The sequence below is a fragment of the Octodon degus genome, unplaced genomic scaffold, assembly GCF_000260255.1.
Source record: "Octodon degus isolate 3935 unplaced genomic scaffold, OctDeg1.0 scaffold00021, whole genome shotgun sequence".
NCBI lineage: Eukaryota > Metazoa > Chordata > Mammalia > Rodentia > Octodontidae > Octodon > Octodon degus.
The window spans coordinates 8,570,650-8,587,209 of record NW_004524597.1 but is presented as its reverse complement, the minus strand read 5'-3'; the positions used below and the strand labels follow the sequence as shown (position 1 = coordinate 8,587,209).

General features: G+C 45.3%; 4 non-coding genes across 4 annotated transcripts; all 4 read left to right on the top strand.

Annotated features, from left to right (window-relative positions):
• Window positions 1-2,141: 2,141 nt before the first annotated feature.
• On the top strand, window positions 2,142-2,213 carry Trnap-agg. The gene has a single exon. It is a non-coding gene; the product is annotated as a tRNA-Pro (tRNA).
• Window positions 2,214-4,922: 2,709 nt separating this feature from the next.
• Trnak-cuu lies at window positions 4,923-4,995 on the top strand. The gene has a single exon. It is a non-coding gene; the product is annotated as a tRNA-Lys (tRNA).
• A 467-nt stretch (window positions 4,996-5,462) lies between these two features.
• On the top strand, window positions 5,463-5,534 carry Trnap-agg. The gene has a single exon. It is a non-coding gene; the product is annotated as a tRNA-Pro (tRNA).
• Window positions 5,535-8,823: 3,289 nt separating this feature from the next.
• Window positions 8,824-8,896, top strand: Trnar-ccu. The gene has a single exon. It is a non-coding gene; the product is annotated as a tRNA-Arg (tRNA).
• Window positions 8,897-16,560: the final 7,664 nt, after the last annotated feature.

The window sequence follows — 16,560 nt, the reverse complement described above, 5'->3', positions numbered from 1 at the left end:
CCCCCTGGTGGGCTGAGCTGGCCACACACACACACACACACAAATAAAATAAATAAATTTAAAAAAAATAAATAAATAAAAAAAAATAAAACTTTGAAAAAAAATGTAATGATTCAGTGTATTTTTTGGTGGGGTGGTTACTAAGAATCAAACTCATGACTTTGTGCCATTCAGTGTATTTTTGGTCACACCTGTATGTCTCCAGAGCTGGAGGAGGCCATACTGGTGGCCACGGCTGCCTTTTATCTCTAAGTCACGGCCAGCTTCTGTATACCACATGCTACCACACACTGCTGCTCAGTAAAGCTTGTTTCAGGATTTTTTTTTTTTTTTTTTTTTTTTTTTTTTTTTTGTAGTGGGAATTAAACTCATGACCTCATGCTTGCCAGGCAGACACTGTGCTTGCTGAGCTATATCCCTGGTCTCAAATATTGTTTTACACATCTGACAGCTCCTGTTTCTGCATCTTGAAACTCTGCGCTTTTCTGTGTTCCACCCAAGCCATGGTGGAGCGGGCTTAGAAGGGAGGCTGGGGCATGCAGCACACTTCTAGACAGCTACAGGCCTGGTAAGAAAGACAAACACAACAGACTGTGAAACCCATGACGGGCAATTGTTGTCATAGATTGTTTCATCTTGTCTTAAGAAATTCCTGTCTTTCTTTTTCTTTTTTCTTTCTTTTCTTTTTGCATTTTTTAGTACAGGGTGTACAGGGTGTACAGAGTCTCACTATGTAGATCAGACTCAGTGATTCTCCTGTTTTCAGGCTCCCAAACACTGGGCTTACAGGTGCGCACCACCCTGCCCAGTCTCCTGTTTTTCTTTTTTAAGGCTTTAAAACTATGTAAACAAAGGTAAGCCTTTGGTTTGTCATTTATGGTATTTTTTATTTGAATTGTCATTTGCCATTTTTAAAAAATTGTGTAAGATTTGCACCTGTCCTTCGTGATTTCTAATATTATCATCATCCCCAGAAAGCCTTCCACTTTAATTCTATCTATCTATCTATCTATCTATCTATCTATCTATCTATCATCTCTATTTTATACTAGTTAGATGCTTAGAGAAGGGAAAATGTGCCAGCTCATCACTTCATTGGTTTATGCAGCAGAACAAACGCTCACTTTGGAACAGGAGGAGGCCTGTGGATCCATGTTTTCCAAGCCACAAACATGCTCTGTGACTAGAGTGGTATGGGACAACTGGGGAAGGGGTGGGCTAGAGGACAGTAACCCTGTATCTCTAAAAATAAAGGAAAAGGGATCACACAGATGTGGCTCTGTGGTTTAGAGGTATGGTCCTCACTTTGGGTGTTAGAGGTCCCGGATAGGGCCTTCAAGCTTTTTTCCTGTCACAGATGCTTAGTCCTTGCTGGCCCACTGCTGAGAATAGAGCTAGAAGGATGGGGATCCCCGCCCCGGGTCTAGGTTGAGATCCTGGCTTCACTGGACACCTACACTTCCTAGTGCTGTGCCTCAAGGGAGTGAGGGAATTCGTGGCCTGCGTGTTGGAAGGTTCCGGGAGAACGGGTCAGCCTAGATCTGCTGAAATTTCAGGGACCAGGTCAAGGATACGCACAGGGAGGACACGAGGACAACAGTGACCCCGAAGCTGAACCCCCTAAGTTAGATGTGGTCTTCACCCTCTGGAAGGAGCCCTGGGATCGAGGACTTCCCCGCCACCAACTCCTCTAGATGGCGAGAAACTTTCTTAGGTTTTGATCAAGTCACGGAAGCAGGAACCGCGGAGCGGGAGCAGCCGGCACCAGCAGGCGTTTGCTCTGCCCGCTGGGCCGTACCACGGGGCTTCGGCGTGGCCAAGACCCGCCCGGCTGCCGCGGTCGCGGCTCCCAGGAGGCTCTCGTCCAGCTCTCGGAAGATCTGTCTGCCCCGCCAGAGTGATTCGGACTTCACCCCAGCTCGAGCTGTGGCGCGGAGGGAGCGGCCGGCCAGGGCTCAGGAGCTGCTCCTTCCATTGTGGGTCACAGAGAAGGCTGAGGCGCTGGGCTCCCTCAGGCATTTCTGTGAATTTAGCTTTAAAGGGAAGTCTGAAACCTGACTCTTTTTAGCTCAGCTACTTGGGTTCCACCGAGCACACTATGACAGTCAGTCATAAAGAGAAACAGAGGTTATACTTTCCGTGGCTCGTTGGTCTAGGGGTATGATTCTCGCTTAGGGTGCGAGAGGTCCCGGGTTCAAATCCCGGACGAGCCCCGTTTTGTCTTGCGATGTATTCTACATTTTTCCTTCCAGTGCAGGTCTGGTCTGGGCTCTATGCTCCAGATTACAGCTGGAGATCCAAGTTCGACCTCTAGAAAGTCAATTGTTAAAAGGGTTTAATACTGAAGCTACCAACTGGGGCTTGTTAAACATCGAATTGGAGCCCTTGGCCTGGAAGAAGTGTCTTTTTTCTTTACAGCCGAGGCCTTTCAGACCTCAGCCTGGGATTCCCTTTGGCTCTGAGGGCCAGAATTTATGGAGAGGGACCCTGCAATGACAAGTTAGTGGCTTTCATAGCTGGTGGCCTGAGGCTTTCCTCTCCTCTCCTCCTATTCACCTAGCTGGAGAAGGAAAGCCGCCCCAACAGGCCTGGGCTCTTGCCAGCTCTACTCTGAGGACATGTTACAGCAGGATTTTAATTCTGTTTGGAATGTAGCCTGAAGAATGTGCCATGAACCAATGATCATGAATAATGTGGTTGTATGTATTTGATGATCAAATGAAAAAAGACAAAGGGAGGAGAGGGAGAGACAGAACAAAAACAAAAGATGAAGTTACAATGATCCATGTCCTCTGATCCCTGGCAGAAGCAAACAATTTATTTTTAGTGGAAAAAGACACTTTTAGAAGTCTACATCTTACATCTACACAATGAAATTTACAAGGAAAATGACAGCCCACCTGTAAAAAATAACAAGGAAACAATGTACTCTGAGCAACAACCCCTGAACAACAGGCACATCAGCTGAGGAATGGATAAAAGTCTGGCCAGGGAGCTAGTTCAGTGATGTAGGCGCCTGCCTCACAGGGGTGAGCATCTGAGTTCACTCCCCGGTACCAAAAGGGGGCGAGGGGAGATGTGGTCTATTTATACACTGGAATACTACTCATCCATAAAGAAGTGTAGACTTTCATAAGTAAACAGATGACACTCGAGGCCATATTCATAAGTGAAATAAACCAGACTCATGTGTAAATGCTGTATTGTCTCCTTAGTGTGAGAAGCAGAAGGGTAAATAGGACTCAAAGTGTACAATAGATTGGGAAAGGGGACGAAACTGTTCAAAAGGAAAGAAATGGGGGAAAGGAGAAAAGAAGGAAAGGAAAAGCAAAAAAAGCCAGGGGGATAGCTCAGTGGAATAAGTGCTTGCCTGGCAAGTGCAAAGACCTGAGTTTGCTCTCTGGTACCACCAAAAATAAATAAATAAATAAATAAATAAAATAAAATATAAATAAATAAAATATAAATAAATAAAATAAAAATAAATTATATATACATACACATATGTATGTATATATATGATAGTTAAGATAGTTCCACTATTAACTTCTATTCATTGAAAAGAGAGGTTTGTGTTAATATTGCTTGGACAATTAAATGCCTATATCTTTTACGCTGAATAATTTAAAGATAACAATACACAGTATATTAACCATTGTTAGTCTCCTATCATCTTATTTTGCCTCCCCCCCCAAACTCAGGCCCTTGTACTTGCCAGGCAGGCATTTATGACTGCTGAGCTATTTCCCTGGTTTATTATCTTGTTTTGAAATTTTGTATTTTATTCTCTTTAAAATAAAATTAAAAAAAAAAAAAACACACACACACACACAAGAAAGTCATAAACAACTAGAGTTCCAGAACGTGAGTGTTCATCTGGGGCCAGCCAGTACTGGGGACACCTGAGTCCTAGAGCGACTTAGAAACTCAGTTCCAACACCTAGGTAGGCCCTGCACACCTACAGGTAGAGGGCCACCGGGAGTTCAGTTTAACACCCCCCCCCCCCGCCATCCCCCAACCCCCCGGGGCGCTTCTACCAGGGACCCCTGGATCTCCACCTTCCAGACTCTGTGGCACCACAGCTGGTTCAGTCCAGGGACCATGAAGCTCTTAATGAAGGTTTTGGTTCCGCAAGCAACATCCACTTATTTAGGTTTGGTTTGGGGACACTGGGCTGTGGAACTCGGAGAAGCCGCCTCTGGACAGAGATTGAATAGGCATCTGCTGGGCACTGGTCTCCTGACCGCATGTCGGGGACGGGGGCCCGAGTTGGGTGAAGGTCTTCCAACGCAGTGGGTCGGGTTCTGGCCTCCGGTGGTTGCTTAGCGGTCGGCGGTAGCAAGGGAGCAGGTTCTGGAGGAAGCCCTGAACAGACGCTGGATTTCTTCGGTGAGACTGTGGGTTGGAGAGCGGCGGGCGCGCACCACCCCGCCCGGGCGGAGCCGGGAATCGTGTGGGGGCGGAGACAAGCAAGGGGACCGGGCTCGCAGCTCGCGTCTTTCCTTTAATGCGCGCGCAGCGATTTCCTCCCCAGGAGGATTCCTGTGAGGGCCTGGAAGGACCCTCGGCTTCACCCCAGCCGTCACTGTCCAAGGTCGCCATGTGGTGAGGGAAGGCGCAGCGGGGCCGCTGGTGGGAGACGGCCAGAGGGCTCAGGAAGTGTGCTCCATCCCGAGGAGGACTGAGTACGGTCTTGCTATACAGTTCAGGCTGGTCTTGAACTCGTTAGGTAGCCCAGGTTGGTCTCAGACTCTCAGGAATCCTGCCTCAGCCTCCCGAGTGCTGGGATTACAGATGTGCTGGCTGGGACTACAGATGAGCGTCTGTGTGTCCGGTCTGCTTGCCTTGATTTATTATTTAGCTTGCATCTCAGCATCCTCAGAGCGTCATATTATCCCTGTATCCAAAAACGTTCTAGGGTGCCTGGCTAGCTCAGTCGGTAGAGCATGAGACTCTTAATCTCAGGGTCGTGGGTTTGAGCCCTATGTTGGGTGATTTGGCATTTTGCCTTGGACTTGGTGTCCTTTGAGTCTTGATTTACTCAACTGGCGTTTATAGACTCACCCAGTTGGTGAAATGGCACAGGTCGCAAGTGGGCTATCAAAAATGCCCCCCCCCCCCAAGAAGTCTGTGTCCTGGTGATTGAGGTACCCTCCTCGTGTACTTTTGCCCCAGAGCTGGTGACAGCGAGGAAGGCGTGTGGCCTCTGGGCGGCTGGTGGATCGCCCGATCAGGAGCTCAGTGTTTGTTGTGGAGGACTGCGGAGGGCGGGGGAGGGCTGGCTTGAGGGTGGCAGGAGTTTCACCCCACTCATGCAGACCAGGTAGGGCCAGGTCGCTAGGCTTTTCCATGCCTTTCAACTATTACACTTCCAGGCGGGTCACAAGTTCAGATTTGCTCAGGATTCCCCATGGAGGACATATGGACCACCATGGAAAGTGATAGAAGAACCTAAGACTGTGGCTTGTTGGTCTAAGGGTATGATTCTCGCTTAGGGTGCAAGAGGTCCCGCGTTCAAATCCCGGATGAGCCCTTTCATTTTGGACCGAACTCCAACACCCAGAAAAGTACTGAAACAGAAAATCCTTGATGGTTTTAAGGCTCAAACTGGTCCCACATGTCTTTAGATTTAAAATTGTAGCCCTCGGATACGGACAGCCCCAGACAGGGACCCTTATCCAGTCAAAGTGAACCTAGTTTGAAGCTAGAAAGGACTAGAGTCCGCAGCAGGAAGCGCTCCCCAGGCCACGCCCTTAAGAGACCCAGCCCCTCGCTGAGTCCAACACCTGGACACTTGCGGGAGGCAAGGGTGAAAGTCCCCCGTCGTCCCCCACTCCCCATCCCCCGAGTTCCCCCAGAGGCTCTCCATCTCTTGCCCCTCAGTTCCTTGTCATCATTCACCTGGGCTTCCTAGTTGCGTTCTGGGCCTGCATGCCCAGGTGAGGAAAGGACCCTTGGAGCTATGGCTGTGGCCTGGATGCCCAGTCGTGGAGCCCACACCATGAGGACGTTGGGCTGGGCAGAGGCTCAGTTCTTGCTAGTTGGGGATCCAGGCAACGGTTGATTTTTGACGTCTAAGGGAGTTTCGGAGTTCTAGTCCTTCAAGTTACTTTGCTGAAAGGGCACCCCTCCCCCTACTGACTTCTCCTGGGGTTTAAACAGTTCTGTCCTAAATTTAGCAGTGAGAGGTAAAGGGCCGGGAGGGAGAAGGGGGAGAAGAAGAGAAAAAGAAGAGAAGGAAAGAGCATATATTTGCTGGTCTAAGTAATTGCTTCAGGACCTTAGTCAACAGATGGGATTACATCAAACTAAAACCTGTACAGCAAAAGAATCAATCTAGAGCAAAGAGACGGCCTACAAAGTAGGAGAAAATATTTGCAATATTTGGGGAGATTGCTCAGTAGAATAAGTGCTTGCATGGCAAGCATAGGGTCCTGAGTTCAAGCCCTGGTACCCAAAAAGAAAACAATCTGCACTTTTTTTTTTTTTTTTTTTTTTTGTGGGACCAGGGATTGAATGCAAATTGTTAATCCAATAGACTACACAAGGTATTAAAACAACTCAACTGAAAAATCTGATTTTAAAGTGGACAAATGACTTGAAGAGATGTTTTTCTTTTCTTTTTTCTTTTTCTTTGTTTGTTTGTTTCTTTCTTTCTTTCTTTTTTTTTTTTTTAAGGCAACACTAGGTTTCAGACTTGGAATCTTGTACTTGGTGACCCAGCCCTGAAGAGATGCTTCTTACTAGCCAGCTAATTGACAACTCTCACATGAATGTGAAGTTCAGCACTTCTAATCACCAGTGAAATACAAATCAAATCCACAATGAGATATTATCTTACCCAAATTGGAACAGCTGTTTTTGAAACTCTGACACACTGTTAGCTAGCATGAAGCTTCCTTTAAAAGTCAATAAACTTGAAACTGTGGCACACATTTACAATCCCAGCACTCTGGAAGGCTAGGAGAACAAAAATTCAAGCCCTGAGCTGGGTGTGGTGGTGCACCCCTGTAATACCAGAATTTAGGAGGCTGAGACAGGAGGATCACTGCCAATTGAGACTAACCTGTGCTATATAGTGAGTTCAAGGCCAGCCTAAACTGCATAGTGAGATTCTGTCTTAAAAAAAAAAAAAAATCAAGCCCTGTCTGCCTAGACGATTTATCTGCTTAAAATGACCCTGTCTCAGTATTAAAATAAACAACCAAAAAAGGCACTGGAGATATAGCTCAGTGGGAAGGTTGTGCATTCAGTTCACAGTACCACAAATGAAACAAAACTATACATAGATTTCACATAAATCAACAGATTTCAGATTGACAGAAATCTCTATACTGGGCATATATTCAAAGAGATTAAAATTCGAATATAGAAAGACATCTGCGCTCTCCTGTTTATTGCAGCATCATTCCTAAGGGTCAGGACATGGAATCTGCCTAGGTGTCCATTGACGGATGAATAGATAAAGGAAACGTGACCAGTGTTATGGTGGCTGTGTAGAATTTTTGCCAAAAATGTTTAACATGAACCTGAAATGAAAGCCGGGAGGATCGTTGGCGAGTTCGAGACCAACCTGGGCTACAAAGTGAGTTTACACCCAGCCTGAGCTGCACAGCGAGATTCTGTCTCAAAAAGGCAAACAAGCAAACCAACCAATCCACCGCTACCCCCGCACGCAAATCCAGATTGTGAAGTTTACACATAATAAACGACCACCTTTGCCCATCCATCTTTTTTAGTCCTTTTCAGGTTTCACTTTTGTTTTTCTGATACCAGGGACCGAACATGGGACACTGCAGCTACCAGGTAGGTACTTACTGCACTATGGTACACTCCCAACTCTTGCCTTTTCGTTTTGAGATGGGGTCCTACTGTGGAGTTCGGCTGACCTTGACCGCTCCACCATGTAGTCCGTCCTGGCCTCAGGCTCACGAGCCTCCTCCAAGCGCCAGGATTACAGGTCTGCTTCCCCTCGCGCGGCTCCGCTCTTCGCAGTCTTTAAACTCAGGTCTGGCCGGGGCGCCGCGTCCCGGCTGTGCTCTCTGCCTGCCCGGCAGAGCCAGCGGATGCCAGTCTCCTCCTTGGGCTCGCAGGAGCCGGCCGGAAGAAACAAGGACCCGACCCGAGCATGCCGAGAGCGCGTCGGGGTTGGGGGCGGAAGCGAGGGCGCGGGCGGAGACTGCGGCTCCCGCGGCTTCCGACGCCCCGCTGCCGCCCCGGGCTCGGGAGTAACTGGGCCCGCGGTGTGCGGTGTCCTCTGAGGTCCCTGGAGCGCTCCAGATTCTGAGCAGTATTCACCATGGGATAAAGAGCAAGGCCCTGTGAATGCAGAAGGGCGGGTTTGAAGAATATCCCGGGGTTTGTGTGCGCGACACCGAGGACGCCGCTCTGGGCATCCCCAGCGCAGGGGTTTTGCTCGGCGCTCCGCGGCCCCTTGTAAGACTCAGCGTGCGGCCTCAGTGGGGTCGCCCCCCATGTCGGGGGTTGTCTGTGCCACTCCATCTGTCCCCTTGCTTGGTCTTGCTCAAGCTCTGGGCCGGGGAGCACCGCGCAGGAGGGCGGCGTAGGAGTTTAAGGTGCAACCCTCCACCGACAAAGCCAGCCAGAGCACCCCTTCCGTTGCTCTCTGGTCATCCCAAGGAGGATCCAGCGCACCCGGGACCCCCTCTCGACCCTCGAGAGAGAGAGAGGTAGCTGCGGCAGGCCGAGGACACAGAGGCTGGAATGTCTTGGGGGGAAAATGAATTATCTTGAGTAGGGTGCAAACCAGTTTCCGGTCTACTTAAACCTTTTACCACCTTCAGGTCAAAAGTTAGCCAGCTGCCCCAGTGGCCTAATGGATAAGGCACTGGCCTCCTAAGCCAGGGATTGTGGGTTCGAGTCCCACCTGGGGTAAAGTGACTTCCAGTTGAGGTGAAAGGTCTATTTTGCAAATATGGTCTAATTTCCCCACGGACGAGAAAAAGAGGCATGTAGCATTGGTGAGGGTGGCCAGAATGTAGAAGTGTTTGAGTGTGTAAAGGAAAAGATTTTACTTTTTTTTTTTTGTTCTTTTTTTTTTTTTTTTTTTTTTTTTTTTTTTTCAGTTGAGTTGTTTCTTAAGGGATTTTTTTTTTTTGTTTTTGGTGGCAAGGACCTAACCCAGGACTTCTAGCTTGCTAGACAAGCGATCTACAGCTGAGCTAAATCCCCAGGCCACACTGTTTCTTTAAGGGGCTAGGGAGATGGCTCAGTGGAATAAACACTTCCCTGGCAAGCCAGGGTCTGAGTTCAATCCCTGGTTCCACACTGTCTCTTTAAAAAGAAAGTAGAAGGGTTTTTTTGGGGCCGCTCAGGATGCCTTCAGGGCAGGTCTGGTTTGGCTTGAGGATGAGGGGATCAAACCACAGCATCCTGAGCCTGACTGCTTTGTTTCAGCAGGTACTTAAACACCTGAGTTAATGGGCAGGGCCCCTTAAAAAGAAAGTAAATGCTGCTCCTTTCATACATAGAAATTGCAAGTAATGTAATAACTGGCAGAATGTGCTGAGCAAATGATAGTGACATTTTGATTGGTGGTTTTCTGCTCAGATAGTCTATGTTAATATTGCTATTTCTGCGACTTTTTGTAGTTTCTCCAGAGCAAGCAGGGACTTCATTGGTGGTGGTGGTGGCAGTCTTGCAATCAGCACAAGATTTGGGGTCTAGCCCACTCTGTCCAGATTAACTTGTGACTTAGTGCACACTCTGGTGGCAGAAGGCCTTACGTCCTTGGAACAAGAGGGTAGCCAGGCTGTTGAAAGGGGTTGGGGGCGAGGCCTGTTGTAGCGGACCACAACCCGCACCAGGTGCTTCTGGACCTCCTTCCCATCCTTTTTCTAGTGGACGGAATAACTATTGGAATAAAGGAGAGAGAATTGACCCAAAAAGGAGGGTTATTATGGTTTGGATAATGATCTGCTCATTTGGTGGGGAGGAGAGCAGGGGAATAGGGGGCTTATTCGATTCCCCCATCAGAGGCAATCGTCACTTGTCATTTCTGTTCTTTCCTCTCTGGCTTGAAGCCTGGGTTGAACTGAGCAGATTTTTTTTTTTTTTTCCTAGCTTAGGCTGCCTTAAGGGCAGGTGTGGTGAAGTTGTAGAGCTGGGGATCAAACCGTGGTCCCCTGCGCCTGACTGACTGCAGAAACAGGCAGTTGTAAGCAACTAAGCTAACCTGCAAGCCCCAAGCAGATAATTTTTTTTTTTTTTTCAGAACCGGGGATTGAACTCAGGCCCTTGTGCTTGCCAGGGAAGCACTTGTTCTACTGAGCCATCTGCTTGGCTCCCCCAAGCAGATAATTTTTAAAGTTCTTTGGAGAATGGAACCTAATGCCATGTACATGCCAGGCAAATGCTCTACCACTTGTCTGCCAACTGAGCTACACCCTCAGCCCCTGCATCCCTTTCTTACATTTTAAAATCCATTTTGTTAACTGTTGTATGCCAGTGCAAAAATCAACTTTATCAAGTCTTGTATGTCTTTGGTTTCTTCTTTTGTTTAGAGTTGTGTGGGTTTTTTTGTACTCACTTTGAAGGTTTTCAGTTATTTTCTCTCTTGTGTCAATGATTTGCAGACTTGCCATCATAATTTCAACATGTTTTGACAGACTGTAGGCATCAGACTGGAGCTGGTTTAGACAACCTCTAATCTAGCCCTTTTTACTTCTGTTCTCTCACATAGGAGCCTTAGGACCTAATAGTTTATGCTTTTCAGGCTCCCTTGCAGCTAGTGGTGCTCTGTGGCACTGATTTACAAAGCATGGTGTTTAGAAATCAAGATTTGAATGCTAAAGTTGCTTACTGACATTGTATTGTCATTGGCTACACGTGTTTTTCAGGCTCCCAAAGAACTTTAAAAATGGCCTACAGTCTTCTGGGAAAGTGGCACAATGGTGAGCAATAACAACTCAGCCTCTTTGAGATTCGGAATCCAGATACTGGAAAATAATAACTTGGAGAAGAGAAAGAGAGAAGTAGATCCCCAGAACCAGGAACAAGCTGGCATGAAAGTGAAAGCCTACAGAGAAATTGAAGAAAAAGAACACAACATGGAAAAGGAAGAGACAATCTGCACTTTCTCCCCAGCTCTTGGCTCATGGTTCATGGCAAAGGGAGACCAAACTTGCCAATGTGGTAGGCAGCTGAATTAGATAGAAATATCATAGGCAGTCAGACAGGGTCAGGCCCTCAAGGAGACAAGATGGAAGACAAGGTGACCTTGCAACTTTTGGAAGAGACAGACACTCCCATATGGGCCACATCTCAAGACCAAGACAAAAAGAGGAAACACAGCTACATACTTCCCTAGGGGTGGGCATCAGGGATTGATATCTAAATAGGTATCAATTACCTTGAAAGAGCCCAAATGAGTCACTAGCCCAATCCCCAACAGGAAGAGACTCTGTCTCATAGTCATGCTGGCTTGCTATGTGACTCGCTTCCCCATTTGGTACAGGATTTAATAAATTTTACTGAGCAATGGGGCTTGTAATTTCATTGGTTAACCATAGTTTTGTCCCACTTCATGCCCACCTGAGTTCCCATGTCTTTTCTACCACCTTAGACCCACCTCACTGCATGGTTTTATTCTACAAAAGTCCCTGGAAGAGGCAGCTTCCCAGGGACACCTCGCTCTGGCCCTCCTCCTGTCTTTTGGATAGGAGCTTTCTTTCCTTCAATAAATATATTGTGCTCATGACTTCCATTTGTTCCTAAAATCCATTCTTTGGTTTTAGAGAACTCAAACTCGTCCCAGGTACCTTTTAGGTTGGGAAATCAGTTTTTCTCCTTGTGTCATTTGGAGGTTCCCTGTATCACCAAGACAAAGTGAAAGCTGGGGACTCAGAGGGCCTCAGGGGGAAACTCAGAGGTGAAATGGACTGGCAGGTGCTGTGATCTGCAGAGAAAGCGTGAGATTTGGCTCCCATATGAGTCCTTTGACAGGAAACAGCTGGTGAGTGGCTCTGCTCCAAATCCCCACCATACCCCTGAAGAGAGTTCATGGTTGGACACCAGGAAAGGGCTGATTGAACCAAGGACTCAGAGCAGTCACAAGAGAGTTTCACTTTAGGGTGCTCAGTTTTATGTTCCCATAATGACTGGATGAGAGACAGCTATGGGAGACAACTGTGGTCAGGAAGTAGGTCACAAAGAGACTGATGGGTTTGAGCTAAGGGACACAGGCCCTGCCCCCACAGCCAAAGGCCACACACAGCCAGGGTTGCTCCAGATTTGAAAGTTGCAGCATTGGTTCCCTCGCCTTCCTCCTACTGCCTGCTGGTGCCTGTGTCCAGCACAGAGTTGGGGTCTGACTGCCTTATGTATCAGCATGAGTAAAGAGATTAACTCATGATACACTGGGATTATGAGTTTTAGTACTGCTAGGATTATGGGTGTGAGTACTTCCCCCAGCCTGGAGCAGATAGCCTGAATACAATTTTAGAGAGACAGACTTCCTCTCTGTTGCCATTGTTGCTGCTGCTCCTCCATTTTGCTCATGTTCTCTGCCGCTGCCATGAACTGCTGCCCTGTGCTTTGTGCCAGTCTGCCTTGGAGCCAGCTGAATATGGACTGAAACCTTCAGTGACTGTGAGCTAAATAAACCTTTCCTTCCTTCATTTTGGGTGTTGGGTATTTGTCCCAGCAATGGGAGAAGAGTAACTGAGACATGGTCTCAATTCTCCAGTCAAAACATCCAACTTGTGCTCACTTCAGCAGCACATATACTAAAAAGAAAAGACACAGCTTTACAGAATGAATCAAGAAACAAAATCTATCAATGTGTAGTATACAATAAACACATTTTATTTAAAAAGAAAATAACAATTAAAAATAAAAGGATGAAAAACAAAAACTTAGGAAAAGCAGGAGTAGCTATCTGACTTCAGACAAAGTGTATTTCAGCCACAACTGGTAAAAAGACAAAGAATATCACTATATATTGGTTAAAAGAAGAGATGGAATTATAAACCTAAAAGCACCAAATACTAATGTACCCAACTTCATAAAACAACCACTAAGGGAAATGAAAACTCATATACACACCAATACAATTGTAATGGGGGACCTCAGTTCTCCACTATTACAAATAGATCAAACAGACAAAAAAATCAGCAAAGATCTATTAGAGTGAAACCTTCCAACAAATGGACTTAATAGATATCTATAGAGGTTTTCACCCAACAACAGAATACACATTTTTTTTAGAAGCAGATGGAACTTTCTCCAAAATAGGCCACAAACTGGCACATAAAGCATGTAGAGTAAGCAAATGCAAAATAATCAAAACTATTCCATGCATGTCATCAGATCACAGTGCAATGAAACTAAGAATGAATGGAAGAAGAAACCACAGAAACTATGTGAGCAGATATAAACCATTTTGACTTATCAATGGGTGACAAATGAAATCCAAGAAGAAATTATTTTCTATAATCAAATAATAATGCTAGGGCTGGCCTGGTAGCTCAGCAGATTAAAGTGCTTACTTAGGCAGACGCAGAGGCTGGTGGTTCAATCCCCAGTGTGCCATGCCGGCCCCACTTCCAGCGCACTCTGAGATGGTGATTGAGACTGGGCATGGTGGCGCAGGCCTGTAATCTCAGCTCTTGGGAGGCTGAACACAGGCGGATCACTACTAGTCCAATCTACATAGTAAGACCCTGAAGACCCTTACTAAAAAATAAAATAAAATAATGAGCAAGATCAAGCATCAGAAAGAGAGAGCAAGATCAAATAAATAATCCAATGATGAACCTCAAGGTCCTAGAAACAAGAATAATTTAAACCCAAAGCTTGCATAAAGAATGAAATTATAGAGACCAGAACAGAAATTAATGAAATAGAGACAAAAACATACAAAGGATCAATGAATTGAACAGTTGGTTCTTTGAAAGGATGAACACAATAGAAAAACCCTTAGCCAACTGTGATAGTTAACTGTGTCAGTTTGAGTAAGAAATGCCCAACTAGATTGGTTCAGATTAGTTCTGGGTGTGGAAGACCCTCCCACCCCCATGGAGGATTGTCACCAAAATACTATAAAAAGAAAATGAAGCAAGATGGCCTTCTGTGTCTTCTGAGGAGCTCTGGTCTTCCCTTTTACTTTGGATGTTGTCTTCTGGCTTCCAGTGAACTCTTCAGCCTTCCCACCCTAGACCTTTAGCCTTCCCTCACAGACCCTTTGGCCTCCTGATATGCACTCACGTGGGACCCCAGTGAGCTCCAGGCCTTCAGCTGTATCCTTCAGTTCTGCATACATGCAGATCTTTGCACTCTTCCATGCCTGAGTTATTGTGCAGACATGGTAAGCCAATCTTGCCAATTCTTACATATTTGTATATCTTGCATTAAATCTTTTTTTTTCCCCCAGAACTGGGGATTGAACTCAGACCCTTGCACTTGCCAGGCAGGTGCTTATTCTACTGAGCTATCTCCCCAACCCCTAAATCTTTTTTTCTAACAAGCACTGGCTAATATACAAACCTTCCCAAAATAAGGAAAGAGAAGACCTAAATCTATGCAATTAGAAATAAACAAAGTGTACTCACAATGGAGCCAGAAGATCACTGCTACTTTGAGAACCTATACTCTAATAAAATGAAAAATTCAGAAGAAATGGACAGATTCCTACATACATGTGAATTATCAAAGCTGAACCAAGAATATACAAAAACCCTGTATATTGGGGACCAGAAATATGAAATTTTTTACTATGCTGGAGAACAAGCTGTGAGACTAGAGTTCTGTGGCCTTGGGAAAGCAGAGAAGCATACGGAGGGCCATCTTGCTTCCTGGCTACGCAGAGAAGGCTCATATCTGCAACACTCTTAAGGCAAGATAACATCTACTAAGGACAGTGTAGACTGCAGGCATCCTGGGTGAGAGAAGAACTTGTTTTCTATTAATTTTTCCTTGTCTTCCACTACTCAAGGTCCACTACCCCTTCTCTTGTGCTCCTTGCTTGCTAATAAAAGTAGGCTGGCTGCTGAGATGGGTGTGCCTGTCCACTAGAAACAGGTTCCCTTCTGGTCCCCTTGTACCTTGATTATTCTATCTTTTGTCTTTTTTATTCCCTATTGCCCCCCCCCAACCTGAAAAACCTTAGGGGCTGAGGAGATGGCTCAGTAGAATAAGCGCTTCCCTGGCAAGCACAAGGGTCTGTGTTCAATCTCCAGTTCCGTCAAAAAGAAAAAAAGAAAAGAAAAGAAAAGCATCAGATATTAGGGCCAGGGAGATAGCTCAGTAGAATAAGCACTTGCCTGGCAAGTGCAACGGCCTGAGTTCAGTCCCTGGTTCCAAAAAACAAAAACAAACAACAAAAAAACCTGAAAAACCCAATTATCAGTGAAATTTAAGAGTCAATAAAAATATGTCAACTAAGAAATCTCCAGGTCTCAACGAGTTCCTTGCTGAATTCTGCAAGAACTTTAGAGAAGATCAATATTCCTCCAACTCTTTAATGAAATAGTACTCTCAAAGTCATTCCTGGAAGCAAGCATTACTCCAATTGGAAAATCACAAAAGAACCCAACCAAAAAGAGAACTACAAGCTAATTTTTTTCATGAATATAGATGCAAATATTCTCAATAAGATACTGTCAAACAGAAGGCAGAAAATCATTGAGAAGATCATATATCATGACCAAATAGGATTCATTCCAGAGATCCAGGGATGGTTTAACATATGCAAGTCAATATATGTAATATATCACATAAACAGAAGGATAAAAATCATATGATGATCTCAATAGACACAGAAAAAGCATTTGACAAAATCCAGAATCCATTCAAGATAAAACTCTGAAGCAAATAAATGTAGAAGGTCTTTATCTTGATCTGATAGAAATGATCTATGATAAACCCCATAGTCAACATCATATTAAATGGAAAGAAGCTAAAGGCTTTTCTTCTAAGATCAGGAACAAGACTTGTATATCTGTTATCACCACTCCTGTTTAATATAGTTTTCAAAATAGTAGTGAAAGCAATTAGGCAAGACAAATAAATAAAAGGGATATGGATAGGAAAGGAAGATGTTAAATTATTATTATTCATAGATGACATGATTCTCTACACAGAAGACCTCAAAAATGTCACCAAAAGGCTCCTAGAATTAATAACCAAAGTCACTAGTGTAGCAGTATATAAAAGCAACATTCAAGAATCAGTAGTATTCCTGTATATCAATAATAAGTTCACTGAGAAATTAGGGAAACAATACCTTTCACAATAGCACCAAGAAAAAATGAACTAGAGGAACAGAACTAGAACTAGAACTAGAACTATAGAAAGTAATCCTAAAATTCATGTCAAACCAGAAGAAATCTAGAAGAACAAAAGTGATTCGGGGCAAAAGGAGCAAGATAGGGGGCGTCACAGTATCAGACTTCGAATTATATTACATTTGGGAGGCTGAGGCAGAAGGATCATTGGAAGTTCGAGACCAGTCTGGAGTACAAAATTAGCTCAAGACCAGTCTGAACTGCACAGTGAGACCCTGTCTCAAAAAAAAAAAAAAAAAAAAAAAAAAAAAAAAA